The 18,177-nt window shown below is 34.9% G+C and overlaps 1 long non-coding RNA gene across 1 annotated transcript in view; it reads left to right on the forward strand.

Moving 5' to 3' along the window:
- LOC125182965 (uncharacterized) overlaps positions 1–17,550 on the forward strand; it is a 42,791-nt gene extending 25,241 nt beyond the window's left edge. The window contains exons 3-5 of the long non-coding RNA XR_007163871.2: positions 14,192–14,336; positions 15,196–15,360; positions 16,089–17,550. This is a non-coding gene — a long non-coding RNA (uncharacterized lncRNA). The remainder of the gene's footprint in view (positions 1–14,191; positions 14,337–15,195; positions 15,361–16,088) is intronic.
- The last annotated feature ends 627 nt before the right edge of the window (positions 17,551–18,177 follow it).

An 18,177-nucleotide genomic window follows, 5' to 3' on the forward strand; every position in this document is an offset into this window, starting at 1 on the left:
CACAAAAATATTTTCAAAGAGAGAAAGTGGGAGAGAGCAATTAATCTTTTTCACAATTAATTAACCTCAGTTTAACCAGCAGTATTAATCAGCACTTTCCCACAGGTACTTAGACTTTGAAGCTCTGCTTACAGTGATGTTTTCACCATCGGTGGCATGACAGAAAAATCATAGGATGAGAAAACAAGTTTAAAGTCATTTTGTTTCAGACATTCTTTTGGCTTAAGCAACTTAGATGTTAGTGTGACAGTGATAGTAATAGTAGTAATTCTTTCAACTTGCAAATATTTTATTTCTCCTTATGCAGTTGAAAGTTGTGTGCTTGGATATTGCAATTTACAAACTTTAAGCTTAAAGCTTTATGATCTGAGGAATTGGATATTGTGGAGACAACCAGCAATCTACATCTGTTTGTACAAACAGCTTTCACAGCTGCTCTTAGGACATATTGAAATTAACTCGGAGAACCCTTCAATTGCTTTGTCTATTTGTGTATTGCAGTGCTAGAGCAATGCTGGAGTAATCTAAAGCATCTTTACACCTCACAGATACAATTTAAAGAAGATGGAAACTGCTTTATTTTTACTCCTAATCATAGCCATGTCAATCAGTGCTTCAGTTTTTGCATTTCCAGCACTACAGAAGTCTGGCATTATATTTAGTAATGCATGATTAGAAATTCCTCTCAGCCTCAACAATGAAACAGGTCTGTGTGCAGTGTAGTGCTTTATTTTGGTAATCTATCTGGGAGAATGCATACAGATGTAAGGTGGTTTTTTTTTAATTAATATCATTAATTTTTTATTATTTTATTTATTTATTTATTTATTATAGGATGATTGGAAGAAGTCCGCTTTGTCATTCTGAATTGAAACAACTTGAGGCACATGGTCTCTGGTTAGATAAGATCTCTATACTCATTGACACTATGAGTGAATATGAAGGGGATTAGGATGAAATTCTGTCCTGCACTGCATTTTCCTTTTCTACAACACCATTAGGAAAATACAGTGCTTCTCAAAATGGTGCAGGCTATAGGAGAGTGGTGGTACTGTGGTGCTTCCTTCACTCTGTCCTTTTCATGCTCTGGCTAGATGAGTTAATTTCCATGCCATACTGGAGCTTCCCCTAGTTCGGCAGGTCCTTTCAGATATCCTTCAGCATTATGCTGCGTAGAAAGTTTCTTAAATGAATACTTCTCTCATATTGCCACTTTTTCACTATTATTAAAGTACAAGGTAATGAGACTTTAAATCCTTCAGGAACCTCTTTCCATATTCTCACTGTCCTCAATAAACCATTTAATTTTTTTCCTACATAAGCAAATTTTATTCTGAAGTTAAGTGATGGCTGCAAAGGGGAGTTATCAAATGCACTCTCAAATCATCAAATACTTCTATACATTTGCAAATGCTTTATCAAATACTCCTAATCTTGGGGTAGCCTGCTCATGTCCTGAACCCGGGTTCAGTGAGCCATGAAAAGAAGTAATGAGACCTTGAAATACAGCCATTTATTCTACTGTTTGGTACTAATTAATCAGCATTGGGAAAAAAAAAAAATAAAAAAAAAATAAAAAAAATAAAATAAAATAAAATAAAATAAAATAAAATAAAATAAAATAAAATAAAATAAACAGTCTTAACCAAAACTTAAGTATAAAATAAAACCTCCTTGGTCATACAGCTTGCCTCTAAGTGGACATTATTTTAACATCACCATTCATGTACTAACAAATACCAGGAACTATATATCACATAACTGTTTAATCTCTGACAGATAGATAGTACCTGATGTGTTTGCAGGATATTATATCATTTAGCACACATTTAAGCTACCTGTTGTTAAAAGGAGGCGTGAAAAATCTAAAAGCATTGTGTTCATTTTTTGATGACTTTTTTTAGATCTATGTTATATCAGAGTTAACTTCAGATAAAATGTAAAACACTAGAGGAAATCTTTCAATTTCCTGGGAGCTATGAAAACAAAAGAAAACAAAAACAAAAAAAACACCTCCTTTTCAATGAAGAATCTAGTTCGAAATAAGAGATATGTCTACTGCCCCTTGGTAAATGTAGATTCCACTTGGCACTATGTACCCACTGCACATAGCTTTCACTATGAAATGTAGCTGCCTTGTATTTAAAAATCTATGTACTTCTGTTTCTCTGATTTTATCACAGACAGGGAAAGAAAGACAAAAACTGGTAATGGGTCAAGAATTTTATTCTGACTACAAAATAGGTTTTTTTGTTTTGTTTTGTTTTGTTTTTTCTCCTGAAGCTTTGACATTTGTACACAAATGGTTTCCTATGATAGGACAACCAGGTAGAATTACAATGTCTGGAATTTTGCTCTATTGCAGTTTCAGCTATGCAATTCCCTTGAAGAAACACTCTGCCAGCTGTATGAGTAATTATCACTGAACCTACAGTGTTTTTCAGAAATGGAATTTTTGATCACATTTTGCCTCCAAGAACCATTGAAATAAGCAAATTTTGCATTTGCCTGCATTATATATTGTGATAAAGGTGATAAACTCATGTTCAGTAGAAAACGTGCAATTACCATTACTGTTAAGATGCTAATTTGACTTTTCTAAGCTTGAAAGACATAATTAATTTCAATTTCAGATACTGGCTTACATTTTTTCTTGTTACGTTATCCATGTAGAATGGTGTTATACTGCTTCCTTCAGCCTTACAGTATGTCGAATAACAGAATTTAATAACAGAATTCTATTAGTATGAATATGGGGGCTTTTCCAGATGGATGCATTTGAAAAATGGTATACATTGAATATCAGAGCCAATAGGATTTTTTTCTAAGGTGATATTAATGAAGACTGCTTCTTTTTGCTTGAATGATTTTTTTAGATAGCAGATTGAGTTTGAGGAGACACTGTGTAAAAAAATCGTATATATATATATTTAATCTCACATTTCTGTCTTGGTGTTATTTATACAGCTGACACGAAGAAGAATCTATAATTATTGCTAAAGTATATATCAGCAAATACTGGTCAAACAGTATCATTATGTACTGTGTGTTACATACCTGGGTGTTGAAGTTTCTTTCACGCTGTGAAAACAGTATAGATAGAAATTCTATGCATAATCTCTTCTGAAGAATGAATTTTACTGATATTTTAAGCCACATCAAGACTGACATTAAGAATGTCCCAGCCATCCTTATTGTGCGTAGAAATAAAGTTCCATGGCTGTCAGCAATAGCTCAGCATTTTTATGCAGAATTATACTTAGGAACTTTTTTTTTTTTTTTTTTGTCTTTTTGAGGAGGAGAAGGAAAGGACTGATTTGTAAAACATGTAAAGATCTTGCTTTTGACAAGGAGTCATTCATACACTCTGTAATCAGACTTTTTTTTCCACAGGGTCCTAGGGTCCTAGAAGCTTTTTTGTTTGTTTGTTTGTTTGTTTATTTTGAATGGATTCAGTGTCCCTTAACACTAAAATGAATAAGATCCATTACTTATATGGTGCTTTCTCCATGGATAGGGTAAGATTCCAAAGCTCACTGCTCAGTGTTTGCCAGGCTCTGTGGAGAGACAGTAAAGGAATACAGTCTGCCTTGGATATATGTCATTTACTAATGCAAAAGCGATGTAAGTCCTAGCTATAGGACTGCACATTCCCTTTCAGGAATCTGACATGTTAATATTAGCACTATACTTACGACATGATCTTCTTGCTGTTAAACCCACATTTGACTTGTATTGTATTTTGAAAGCAGTCTTCATGAGAGTTTGGGCTTCAGTCATGCTCATGAATATTAATAAAAAAGTTTCTTTAAACTTGGATTAAAGTGATAAATATTGCTTTTAAATATTACCTGTTGTTTTTGTTTCCTTGTTGCTTCAAATCAGCTATAGTGGGTTAAAAAGTTTGTGGCTAAACTTCTCTAATATTTCTTAACCTTTCATTTGGAGGGTTGACGCATGTATGGATAGATATGGGCAAATGTCAAACTGCTTCAAAATTAACTTAATTTTTTTGATAGTTTCTGCTGTATGTAAATTTGGTTAAAGCTAGGATAAACTGATCAGAAATTTATTTTTAGATTTTATATGATGTTTATCTTTTTACATTTGACATATTAGCTTAGCTTGTGAAGACATCATGGCAGAATGCATTCAACTGGAATGTAAGGTATTTGAAACAAATTGAGATTGATGATTTATGGTGCAGTGTTTGATTGGAAGGCTCTGTGATACATCATTCCTATTTCTGCTTGTTTGCAATTCTTTTGTAATTCTTTTGTAATAACTTGTTCTTTTTTTTTTTTTTTCCCATGTTTGGAGTGAGTGATCAGATATTGAACAAATGAAAGGGGTGATAAGCTCAGAGAGCTGAACAACAAAGTACAGAAAAATACAATCTTATTTTTAGTACTTCAGACTAGAACCTATATATGAATCTTTGGCTTGCTCAGTTAACATTTGCCTTCATGAAGGTTCCCTATGAATATAATAAAAGCTTTACTACAACTTACAAAGAATTTTTCATGAAACTTGTTTTCATTCTAAAATCCTGATCTGCTCTAATTTTTATTTTCTGCTATAATGTATCCAACTGAATATTAAGAAAATATTTTCCTATTAAAAAAAGTCCATAAAAAGAAACTAAATTTGGAATGATGGCACCAAGTGTGTGAGGATGGATATTCCAGGTCTTATGCTATTAGTTATTTTTATACCCTTGTATACTATTTGAAAGGAAACTTCTAAAAATAATGTTTTTCATTTTAATAACAATCTTAATGTATTTGAATATCAAAGCTAACATGGGATAAGGAAACTTTTTTTTTTTTTTTCCTGCCAACTTCTAGCAGAATACCACAAAAAATTAGATAAAGACTATCATCCCCACCAAATCACACCATGTTGTGGAAGAAATGATGCAATCAGTAGAGTAGCTGATCAGTTTCTTCCTTCCAATGGTGGCCCCATTAAGAGGATATCAGCCACTACTGCTAAAAGGCCACAGGGATTGCATTGGGCTTACAGGGATTGAGCTGGTACCAGCTTGCACCAACAATGAGCTGATAGCCACAGGGCTGTTGCCTTGCCTGAACCAAAACTCTGTCATGGCCATGGATGGACAAGGCTGGAGAAACCCAGTCGCTGCATGTTCCTTGGAGCTGGGAGAGGCCATGCTGCACCTTCTAGGCAGTGTCCAGAAAGCAGTGTGGGGGAAACTGCCAGGGTAGGAAAATACATAAAAATAGGTTCATAAATATCCAGATGTGAAAAGGAAGGGACCTCCACCACCATGAATACTGTGCTTCTGTTGAGGAAGACTTCAGGATCCTTATGATACATCATAACCTCCTCCAGCTCCATTCTTCTTGAGACACGCTCATGCTGTTGACCTAAGGACACGGGAACACTGGAAGAGTGAATATAACACCAGAGAAACAGGAGAGAAGTTAAGTTCCCATATATAATAATTTTATAATATATAATAATATATTAGTAATATATTGGTAATATATAATATATATAATATATATAATATATATAATATAAAATATTTTTATATAATAATTATTACTGAGACCTTTCTGTCTTAATTTAGACAATGGACATTAGCATTATTATAACTGAATTAACAATGTTTGTTATATCTTTATTAGAATACCAAAACAGTAGTTGAACTATCAGCAAAATCTTTTCCCACATGTACAGCATATTCCTCTTTTTGCCCATAACAAGATGTTGAGTGTAATAACATGCTGGAAGCCTGATGTGCTCTGTTTAGCTAGTCTAAGTAGTCAGGAATTGCCAGGTTAATTCTTTTGTCAGAATGTAATAAGGAAAATTGCTTAGTTCGGATAGCTCAAAGTAAAGCAAGACTAAGTGGCTTATTGATTTATTAATGACACATAATTAATGAACAATCAGTGAACTACAGATTGAACCAATTTCTGAATTTCAATTAAAACAAAACAAAAAAACTTACTAGGCTCTTATGAAATGTTAATAATTACCCACAGATTTCCCAGTTCCCCTAAAATGTTTTAATCACACACATAGACACAGAGTTACAAATACATCCACTCTCCTGGGTTTGGGGCTTCCCCTGCTTGCACACCTGTCCTGTGGGTGCTCCAGCTTTGGGCATGCCTTTGTTTCTCCTGACCCATACGCCAGCAAGGAACCACCCACCCAGTTCAGGTTCACAATCCCCAGTGATGGGTCTCTGTGTGCTGCTCCCAATGCTGCTGCTCCAGAACCTGGGAGCAGACACTTCACACCAATTGGCAGGTCGTGATGCCAGTGGAGAGCAGCACTCGCTGCTGCATCTATTCCAAGGACTCCCCCTGCCATTAAAAATATTCATGCTTCTTTTTTACCTCTTTTCAAGCGGAATGCTTTGTTTCAAATGTCTCCCTTTGATTCCTTAGCTACTGTTGAATCTGACTGATGATCAACATCTTCTTTAACATGATGAGTTTTGTGTGAACACCCTCCAAAAACAGTTTTGGTAGTCCCACTGACATATAATGCATATATTCACATTTCTGTCTTAAGATCTGCTATTATCCAGGCTACAGGTGAGCCCTGTGGGCACTCCACATCAGTATAAATGAATAAACAAATCAGAGAGTAATACGATGTGACATTATAAGAGCAAAACATTATAAAAGGATGGATCAAAAATGCAGCCATTCAGAATTAGTTCTAGGAGATTTTAATGACAGTTCCCGCGGCACTGCACTTCTCATGCTATACTGGGATGTGACTTCCTCCCACTTTCCACATTTCAGTTTTGCGTATGTCACCTTCTTCCATTGCTAACTGAACTGTATGCTAGGTTCCACATCAGATGTCCAATGTTTCATTAACATCCACTTTATTTACATCAAAGCAAAGAGTATGTAACACTTCATTAAATTGGTAAAGATTTAATTTTCACCACTTTGCAGTCACTGCACACAGATGTAATTGGCTACATAAGGTAAAAATCAATAAAATATCCAGCTCAATTTATCTACAACATCGTGCAGCTTAAACCTGTTGATTTCTCAGAAGAAATATATGTATATTCAATATATTCAGATTTAAATTTCTGTACATATTTGAGTATATACAATACAAGAGAAGTGCATTTGAACAAGCATTTGATTTTTTTCCGTGTAACTGATATTTTCTCAGATTTTTTATACTTTAGGACAGAGAAATGAGGGAGGAAAGGAACAGATCCAAAAGCCATAATGAGTTATATTTTGGATGTGATAATTATGTGATATAGTACTTATGTGTCCAGATCCAGCTGGGAGAGAAAAAAATGGGCGAGTGTCCAGAGGATCTGGAGAAAGCCTAGATGATGCTAGAAAGGGAAAGTTCACAAGAGTGGTATTTAACAAAATGGTTATGGGAGAAAGAACAAAGGAAGAGACAGATCTGCTGGGACACTGGTATGAATGAAATCTGGCATCAGGAGATGCCCAATGTGATTTTATAAATACATTCATTTCCGCAAAAGAGGAACAAAAATCCACACACAATTGGAAAGAAGAAACCTATGACATTATGTTCCCTTCTCATAAAATAAGGCATATGGTTATCTTGAGCATTGTGCAGTTCTGCTTTTAAAGACTGGCTGCCAGAATTAACAAAGCTTTTCCTGAAATGCTGAGATTTACATGCAAAGCATATTGGTGATTCTGTCTTTTGACCTGCAGCTTTTTCCTTAAAATCAAAGTTTGTTTTTTCTCCCAGAGGAACTGCAGATATAAAACTGTAGTAAGGAAAAGCACTCGAGTAAAGGGTAAATTACTTTTTTTGGGAAATCATAGGTCTACAGAACAAAATAAAAATGGTAGTAGAAATGCACTGGCTTTTACCATTGCCATCAAACACCTTTTCTGAGCAGATTAAAATGTATGTTTTTAGAAAGACTTTAATAAATGCAGCTGGATATGAAATTATATTCTAATCATGTAAGAGCAATAATGATATGAAGCACCTGGTTTACTAAGATTTAAAAACAGTTAAACACAATTTAATATTTTCATTAAATTAACTTATTTTTTGTTAGTAAATCTCTGAATCTTTTATTATTATTATTATTTATTTATTATTATTTTTTCTTTCGGTGTTTATAACTAGCAAATTGCTTTTTACCTTAATTTAGCTTATTACATTTTATGCATGACAACAGGATTAAAAGGAACTAAAAAGACAAAATTAGCTATGTGGCAGGTGAAACTGGAATTTATGATGAGTGGAATAGAACTATGTTCCAAGTTATTTAGAAGAGGGTTTATAATTTCTTTAGAAACTATCAGTTGACTTTAGAGGTTAGAATACTAATAAACAATATGTAGTTGTGTGCATCTTCTCCTCACTAAAATTTAAAATGTTGGCCATAAAAGCTGCTAATTCTGCATTTTCTAAAAAAAATACAGCAAAGATATTCTGTCATCTCTTGATGCTGTTCTTCTGAAGTGGATTTTTAATGGAATGGGGTATGTTTCCATGAACCATGAGGACACCAAATGCCTTGAACATTTTCTAATCAGATATTGATCTTAAAGCTCTCTATCATTAGCTTTAACCAGTTTTTAAGGGGTCAGAATTTCTGAAAATTAAGAGTATCAAACAAAAATGCATAAGTATTGATTCCAGAGCCTAACCAACAAACGTTTGTAAAATTAGCTTTAGTAAGTTGGATTAATGATTACACTATCTGAATTCTCAATATTAAAGTTTAAGTGGTCAGCGTATCATTTCAATCTTTAAATTCAGCCTCTCTGTTTCTCTCTTCTTCAGTTTCCAAAAAGAAATTGAAGAGAGAAATATGTGTTTAAGGGAAATCCATACTGCATTTTTCTGAGAAGGGTAAAGCAACTCAAGATCACCTCAAAACTGGATTTTCTGTGTAGTCTCTGTTGCCATGTTTAAACCTAGACCGGGGTCATTTCATGACAGTCTGCTCTGTAGGGAAGCACCAAGAGAAGCAAAATGTATAGGAGTTAAACAAGTTATCATTATTGTTTGTTTGTTTTAATATTCCTCTTTCCCAAAAGTTTTATCTATGTAGTTTCATAGCTAATTCCACTGTGAGTAGTATAACCTGATGCATATTTCCACTGTATTCCATAAATGGAACAAAATAAGATGATAATGTGTGAAATACCCTACTGGGTGCCCTTGATTAATCGCGGCTCAAATTCACTTTTTACAGATTATGCCATCATTTGTGCTCTTTGCACTGTATTCACAGTCCCACTCTTTTAAATCAGGTCTTTTCTTCTATGATAACATTCTCATAAGGTTTCTTCTGTGTAAATTACAGCTCATTATTTCTCTGGGAGTATTGTTGTCTGGTAGTTCTCTGGTCAAATGGCTGAAAACTGTCAGTTTGCAGTGGTCTTTCTAATCACATTTTACTAGATTCATAATGTTTAAGGCCAAAAAGGAAAATGATAACACAAAACATTCATAGATGTACATCAGTTTTACCAGAGTCAAATCTGCAGCATGTCCTGGGTAAGATATTCCAGTGGTTAATAGCCCTCACAGCAGCAGAATTATTTTAAATTTTGCATTTTATTTGTAGTCAGGATATGTTTGATCTTCTTCTTAGATTAAAATATGCATTAAAAAAAATAAAAATCTTGTCTATTAGTAAAATATGTATCATAGTCCAACTTAAGGACCACAGATGTCTTTTTGTTGACTTAGCTTTCTACTGAGTCCAAAGCTGAAGATATGCATGCAAAAATTATTATAATGATAGAAATGTCTATATTGCCAACTTAGCCTTCTCATTTTTGTTGATCATACTGATTAATATTTTTTTTAAAAGCTGGAATGAACAGTACAATAAAAGAGATGTATATTTTGTGACATGCATGTGAAATACACAGTTAAATTTTGAAACTTCCTGACAAAAACAGTTCAGTCTAATGACAAGATTGTACTGTAGTACTGAATTAACAAGAAAATTAACAACTGCTGTAATACTGAATTAACAAGAAAATATTTAGTGATGTCACTACAGAGTAGCACAACATTGGGTTTCAACTCAGCCTCAAACTTTAATTACAAAGCAGACTACAGAGACAGCACAGCATTCTTATTGTACTTTTCAGTTGTTTCAGCAGCCACATGTGGGTATATGTTCTTAGTTTTACTGCCCTACTTCAGTTTACACTTTCACAGACAGAGTTTCTTTTGAGCCATTCAAACTATGAGCTCATATTTTTTTTGTCCGGCAAGAGAATCTCTTTTAAGGCTTTGAGTAGCTCACTTGTTCTAGAATATAGCTTTCTCTTTTATATCTATTTGGCTTTCTTCTAACTAGCAGCTGTTATCGGATGTGTAATAACATACTGAATTACTGATTTTTTTCCGCAACTATTGGTTTCTTGCAAATTTTGGATAGAGTCCCAAAGAATCCAGGTGTTCAGTACAGAGTTATCACTCTCAATGAGGTTACCAATAAGCTATCAATGAGATAACTCTATATATGGAGATATCACTAAGACAAAATTATCACTGGTCTATAAATGATGGTAAATAATACCATCATTAAATAATAATATAAATGGTCTATAAAAAACATTTATAGTTTTCTGAGTGACATCAGAAGAGTTTATAAATGAGAGATAGTGGAATCACTTTGCTTACATTAAAAACAAACAAACAAAAAACTTTGAAATGAAAAATACCCCATTTGTAAATCATGTCTTTCTGATTTATTGCTAAGTCCAACAAGCATTTCAGTCCGTTAATGAGGTAAAGAAGTCAAGAAAAATGAAGGAGTGGTTACTGTATACTCTATCTTATTGTTGGTAAGTTACTCTAGTCTAGGGCGGAAAGCATTAGCATTTAAATACAAAGACGGCCCATAAAATACACTAGCAAACAAAGCATCTTACCCATGGTCTATGAACATGCATAGACTGCTAGCATATTCTGCCTTCAAAACTTCAGTGAATGGCGCTGACAGAGAGAAAAATCACCATTGCAACCTTAACCTTGCACATATGCAACTGCTTTATTTTCAAGTCAGAAGTTCCACTAAATTCATTGAAACTTACTAGAATAGGCTGAATTAATTAAGTAATTCAGTGAGACACCACAGAATGAAACTTTCATTTCAGTGACTAGACAGAGGAGAACTACATAATGCAATAAATGCATGTTGCAATACATGTTGCAATACATGTTGCAATAAATGCAACAGATTAAGGCTTCATAAGGTATATGTTATATTGAGTGGCATACACATATGTCTCACAATGTAGATTAGCATACATATTGATATCAATGATATGTAATTGATAAACCATATACAGGGCCAGGTGGCATTCCTTTTTCTTACACTGTATTTTTGAAGGATATACGTTCAAAAGACATAAACATTTTCTCTACCTCAGCTGAGAAATATGAGCTTTCTTTCTGAAAAATGGAAGGTTGCTTAATTTGTATCTATTTCTTGACAAATTTATCTACAATCTAGATGCATATATTGTCAGAAATTCAGATTGTTACTTGAATTCAAGAGGAAAAATGCAAGTGCTAGCTTGTATGTAGAAAAGACTTGCAGTGATGGGAAAGTATTAATGGGAAAGGTTACTAAAAGAATCATTGTAATATCACCAGTGGCTTGTTTGCATAGCAAATAAGCACAACAATAGGCATATGACAACATGAAATAGATACTATACTACCTTTTCTTGTTCTTTTTCACTGTGGCGTCAAGTTCAATATGCCTGGTATGGTGAAAAACAAAACAAAACAAAACAAAACCAAAAAAAGATTATAATAAAAGTTTTGCAGCTATGAATATGTTAGACATAATTTAGATATATATATATATGTATTTAGAATTTTAAAGTAAAACATTAAACAGGAATTGGACTCGATGATCCTTGTGGGTCCCTTCCAACTCAGGATATTCTATAGCATAGAACCATAAAACAGCTTGGGCTGGAAGGGACTTAAAGCTCATCTAGTTCTATCCCCCTGCCATGGGCAGGGATGCCACCCACTAGATCAGGTTGTCCAGGACCTCGTCCAATTTGGTCTTGAACACCTTCAGGAATCGGGCTTCCACATTTTCTCTGGACAATCTGTTCCAGTGCCTCATGACCCTCTGCATAAAGAATTTCTTTCTTTTAGTTTAAAACCATTTCCCCCTTTCCTGTCATTGTCTGCCCAAGCAAAAAGTTGTTCAGTTGCTTTGGCATAATTAACCAGCAGATCTGATTAAAAACAAAACAGAAAAATGATGAAACAAAACCAACAAAACTATTTTCTTGTCTTTGTGTACTTGCACCTGCAGAATTAACTTCTACATTGGAGTTTAGTAGCAGCACTTTAGTAGTTTTGTAGCACTGTTTCATCTAATTCCTTCTCATTGGGAATTCTCTTCTAATTCCTTCTTCCATTTAACTTAATTTAATTTGAAAATCTGTGCCTTAAGACTCATTCTAACATTCTTCTTTTTCCTTCCTTCCTGATAGACCCCTGAAAAGTGACCTAATGATATGTGAAACAAGACAGCAAGGCACTATTTTTTTTTTTGTTAATGTTATTATGGGATACAGCTTCTCATCTCTTGTCAATATTAGGTATCAATATTCAAATCTCCAATGAAATGCTTACAACTGAGAGCATAAGAAACTTCTAGTTGAAGAGTAACAACATAAACATTGTGAGAGAAATTTAACTAGCTCAGTTAGCTGGGAAGATTCATAATTCTCCAACTTACCAGATATGATTCTGTTTCAAGAACTTGAAGCTAAAGTAGTGATAGCTGACTTTTAGCTACCATAAGACCATAAGTTGAAAAGAATCTTAACTTCCTGTCCTCCCTCCGATCTTTGCTTAGAAGCCGATACAAACACCTGTGAAAATAAATAAATAAATAAATAAATAAATAGAAATAAAAAGTCAGCAAAACAAAGCTGAAGAGAAGTGATGAGCAAATAATGGATTTTTCAGTTCACTGAAGGGCCTCCAAAAAAAAAATGTTTCCAGTAAGACTTAAAAAGCTTTTTTTCCCCCTCTAAAACTGGGTTGAAACAAAAAGTAAAAGAAAGTGGTTAAGCAAAAACACTAGTTTCTTCTAAAAAGAAAGGAAAAAAAAAACATATAAAGTATTTAAAATAGAATAAAAAGTAAATCCAAATCATTTTTTAACATAATATTGAATGAATGTCTGCAATATTTTGGTGTAGAAGGGAATGAATTCTTAATCAACAAAAGTGACAGTCTTTGTCTAAAGATGTACACACATACATGAAACACCACCTAAAGATTTTGCAGAACAATACCAAATTGTTGTTATAGGTAGTAATTTAGACATAAGATGGTTCTCTTTTGAATAAGTTGTCATTTTAAATTCATTACTGCATTATCTGAGTATACTACTTATGTTAAAACATGTCATAAAAAATGCATAACCATATGTTAAATATATGTTATATCCATTTGTGCCCATTTCATTCTGAGGTTTGGAATACAAACTAGACACCAAAATCATTTTCCAGTGATTGAACTTCAAGCTTTATTTTGTGCTTTCAGTATTAACCACCACCCACTACTTCACCCACTACTTTTTACATCCAGGCACCTTTGACAGAGCATGTGAAATACTGACCTAGGAATAACTTGTTTTATTTTTAAGTGTTTAAACTTATCTTTTTTCTCAAAGTTGTATCTTAACTATTAATTCTAAGCGATGTCTTGAGCCTTTCTACAAAAGGTCCTCACAAAAGCAATTGAGAGAAGAGATACTTGACTGTTCAAGTAAGAAAAGAGAACAAAGAACTGTAAAGCTAACTTATCAGTAGCTTTAATTTCACTGTCTTTCATTTGGCTCTAATGAGAGAGAATCACGTTGTTGATTCAAAAATCATCAAACTAAATTCATGAAAACCGTAGACCATGGCCTGGAATAATAGTACAGAACCAGTAAGTTCCTACTGATAATCAGTTTGCAAGAAGAACTACCAAAAGCATAAATATTTAAACTTCACAATCAAAAAAAGATTGTCAAATATATTTTGAAATCATACGTTATCAAATTGTTTCAAGCTCCCATTTTATTTTGAAAAAGTTCTGAAGATGAAAGTATGCTAGACTTCACAGAAGTAGTGTTGTGAACTTTCTTATATTCATTTATTTTTCATGTCATGTTCTTCTGTTGTAGGCAAGTTGCAATCTGGGTAACATTTGCAACCTGAATTCTGCAATTCCACCAGCTGTCCAGAGATGACTGGCAGTCACGTATTAAGGGGAAGAAAAGAAGCATAAAGAAAAATAAGATAAATCTAATGATATACATTTCTTAAGAGGTCAGTTATATTGAGCTGAAGTTCTCCCCCCCCCCTTTTTTTTCTTTTTTTTTTTTTTTTTTTTCCTCCCACGAGGAGAAGTTAGTAGCAGGTTAGTAGAAAATTCCTTGTTTTCATTTTTCATTTTTTATTTTTTTTCCTCCTAAACCCCACCTTGTCATCTTTTCACTCAACATGAAAAATATATAACTTGCTCTTAAACTTACACTGATGCCAGGTTGAATGTTACCTGTCAGAGCTTGGAGAAGAGTCCATCAGTGTCACTGTACCCTCCATGCCCTGAGGTTTCTCCTATAGTCTATTTCATTACCTTATGCTTAATACGCAATTTGCCATTCTGAATTCCAAATTTATCATAAGGTCACAGGTCACTTTTTTTGGAAAAACTAGGCAGGGTAAAACAAATGAACAAACAAATAAACAAACAAAAAACCCACCACCAACAACAAAATAATCAAGGATTTTGCTGTCATGTTATTTTACTTGGATTGGACCCCAATGAACTTTATACTTTCTAATAAATCCCATTAAAACAGCTGGAGCTTTCCACAGAACTCCAAAACTATTAATTCTCTGGCTTGTGAAGCAGCTTAGGCTCATGATGTTAGGGAGGGCCAGAGATGCTAGAACTAAGAAGCCTCTCTGGACATGTGTTTTTTGGTTTTGTCTTTTGTATTGTTTGTTTGTTTGTTTGTTTGTTTTTACTATACAATTGTGTATATTTGGGTCCTATAAACAGATGATGATATGAAGAAGCCAGACTAAATAAGTGATATATTAGTCCCTCACTAAGGGAGAGGTTATTCTAAGAGCTGCTGATTTTCAACTCAATGACTAACAACAAGGGTTCTTCTTTCAGTGTTGCAGCTTCAGGAAGAACAAAGCAAATCAGAGAAAATGAACAGATGCACAATAAAATAACGATTGAACTGTTAAAACCTTCATCAATTTTTCATCTGTCATTTCACAAATGGATATTTTACGTACTTGTGACAAACTTCTGAAAAAAGTCCTTGTCTGAAAGGTTTGATTTTGCATGTTTACAGATTTGAAATATATCTGATTTTGATTTAGTTCTGGTCTCTATTCATAATTATTGGCATATTGCCAGTTCTGTTGGTGGTGAGAAAGAAGGGAAGATATTCATACGTGTTTTCTTTTAGAATGTAAAATGTGCTTGTAAAATGTGCTCCACTGGCAAAAGTTTAATTCCTTTCACTTCAAGAATTAAGGGGATAAAAAAAAAATAAGATCCTCACAAACACATCAAATAGTTTTAATGTTTTTCTCCCACTGGAGTTTAATTTCAGTAATTTATTTTGTTTTGTTTTCTGCTGTTTAATTCTAAGATACCAAAACTGACATGGATATGATTAAGTTAACTCACAGAACAGAAAGATTTTTTTTTTTTTTTCCCTGTGAAAACAAAATGACACGAATGAAAGAAAAACAGATTTTTCAATGAACTTCTGTATTTTCATGATAGTCTTCTTGGGACTTCTTAGTTTCCTTTTGCTGGTAGAGGAAGAAGGTGTCCCAATTCTAGCTCATTATACTTCAAATAGCCCTTTATAATGAGAAACAAAAGGCAGTTATTAGAAAAACAATCTGTCTATTTTTAATTGAAAGAATGCCATTCAATAATAATAATAATAATAAAAAAAAACTACAAGTATTTCCTTGCAATATGTGATTTATATTTCAGAGATTAGAGCAGGTAATTTATTTTTTTTTTAATTTCTTTTGCTTCAGAATTTTCAGAGCAAGTTTTTAGAGCACTAAAGAGCTGATGTACTGATTGCTACACTGTCAGGATACTTTTTGCATCCTTCAGAAAGAAAAGACTGCTGAACATAGACAGCTCCCCAAACTGATGTTGATTTCATTACAATGGCAAATTGTATACTCCATGTATACTCACACAGCATGAGAACATTGAACTTGGCCAGCTACCTCTTATCTCATCAGGATGGAAGAGACTTGTGAAAGAAATGGGACAAAGAAAAGCAAAGAGAGAGATTAGCATCTGACATCACCTTTATTTAGTGAAGTAGACTACTTGTACAGTAAATAATGGTGCAAACCACAAAACAATAAGAATTAGCAGCACTGACTTTATTTTTGATGCTTTCTAATAAATTACCTTATTTTAATCCAAAACGTAAGATCACCGTCTCTTCAGTACCAAACCACCAGCCAACTGTGTTCTGTGAATATCTCATGCTTTGTTTAAATAGCCATTTTGTTCCCTGCTTCCCTTCCTTTTTCAACTCTGTGCTTATGGCTGATATTTTTCATGACATCACCGACTCACCTTAGGATTCTTCATTCAAATCTCTTCTTCCGTTTACTTGTGTTTGTCTTACACAAACTGCAAGATTGTGTAGAAGGACCTTTTTCAGTGCCGCAAGGGATAATAAGAAAGCAGGAGGGACAAAGAGGGGTGACAGAAAACAGTATAAAAGGTATGTTTGTGTGTAAAAGAAGGCTTGTCAGTATGGTTGTCTGGTTGAGCCCTGTCCCTGATCACCACAGTCTGCCCTGCCTTCTTATATTTGCTCATTAAATCTTCTCATAACTCTGTCTCTTTGTAGTCACATTCTTTCCACTGTGTATGTGTGCTGCAAGTACTACATGTGAGCTACTGGTGAGACCTTTGTGTGTGTGAGTGAACTGGATGCCATCTCCTAAAGTCAGACTGAGCATCTGGGCACCCTCCACATATGGTTGTCAGCTGCTGGACTGAGTAGGATCCTAGCATTAGCTAGTTGAGTGAGTGAGGTCTTCTATAATATGTGGGGCCGTGTCTGTACGTGCCACAAACCTGGTATGCATGTGCATTCCCTAGCAAACTTTAAACTGGACTAACTGGCAAGTAGCAGGGACCTTGGGTCCAGACCAAGGTATCAGGTAGTGGGGGTGTACTGGGTTCATGTTGCAAGGGCTTGGTACCAGAAGGGATGCAGGGGTGACCTCTATAAGAAGAATCCAGAAGCTGCCCGATGTTAGATAAGGGCCAGTTTCAGCTGGCTCCAAAGAGACACACCACTGGCTAGAGCCAAGCCAATAAACAATGTTGTTTGCATCTCTGGGAGAGCAGATTTAAGAAAGGGAAAAACAAACAAAAAAAACCCTGCTATGCAGCAGCAGCTGGCAGAGAGGAGTGAGAAACAGCCCTGCAACTCCCAAGGTCAGTGCAGAAGGAGGGCAGGAGGTGCTCATGCAGCACATGCAGCAGCAGCTGTCCCCCTGCAGCACTGTGCTGAGAGAGCCCCCGGTGGAGCAGGTGGATGTGGCCTGGAGGAGGCTGCGGCCCATGGAGAGCCCCCGCAGGAGCAGGCCCCGGGCCGGAGCTGCAGCCCGTGGAGAGGAGCCCACGCAGGAGCAGGGGGTCTGGGGGGAGCTGCCGCCTGTGGGGCCTGCTCCTGACAGATGAACCCCATGGTAGAAGATGGAAGAGATAGAAGAGGGTAGATTTGGGTAAGGTGTTTTTAGTTTGCTTTTAGTTTCTTACTATTCTAGTCTGCTGGTCATAGGCAATAAATTATATTGATCTCCCTGTGCCGATTGTGTTCTGCCCATGACAATAATTGTTGAGTGATTTATTTCCCTGTCCTTATCTCAGCATTTGAGCCCTCTACATTGTATTTTCTCCACTTTTTTTTTATTATTATTATTATATATTTTTTTTTAATTTGAGGAGGGGGAGTTAGAGAGTGGTTGTGATGGAGTTCAGCTATGCAGCATGATAAAACCACCACAGGGGGGTTCTGTGCTGGTACTCACAGGGGAACTTAAGAATGTGGTATACATGAGGGACAAGTGTGTGTGTGTGTCAGTC

The sequence above is a fragment of the Anser cygnoides genome, chromosome 2 (assembly GCF_040182565.1).
Source record: "Anser cygnoides isolate HZ-2024a breed goose chromosome 2, Taihu_goose_T2T_genome, whole genome shotgun sequence".
NCBI classification, from domain to species: domain Eukaryota; kingdom Metazoa; phylum Chordata; class Aves; order Anseriformes; family Anatidae; genus Anser; species Anser cygnoides.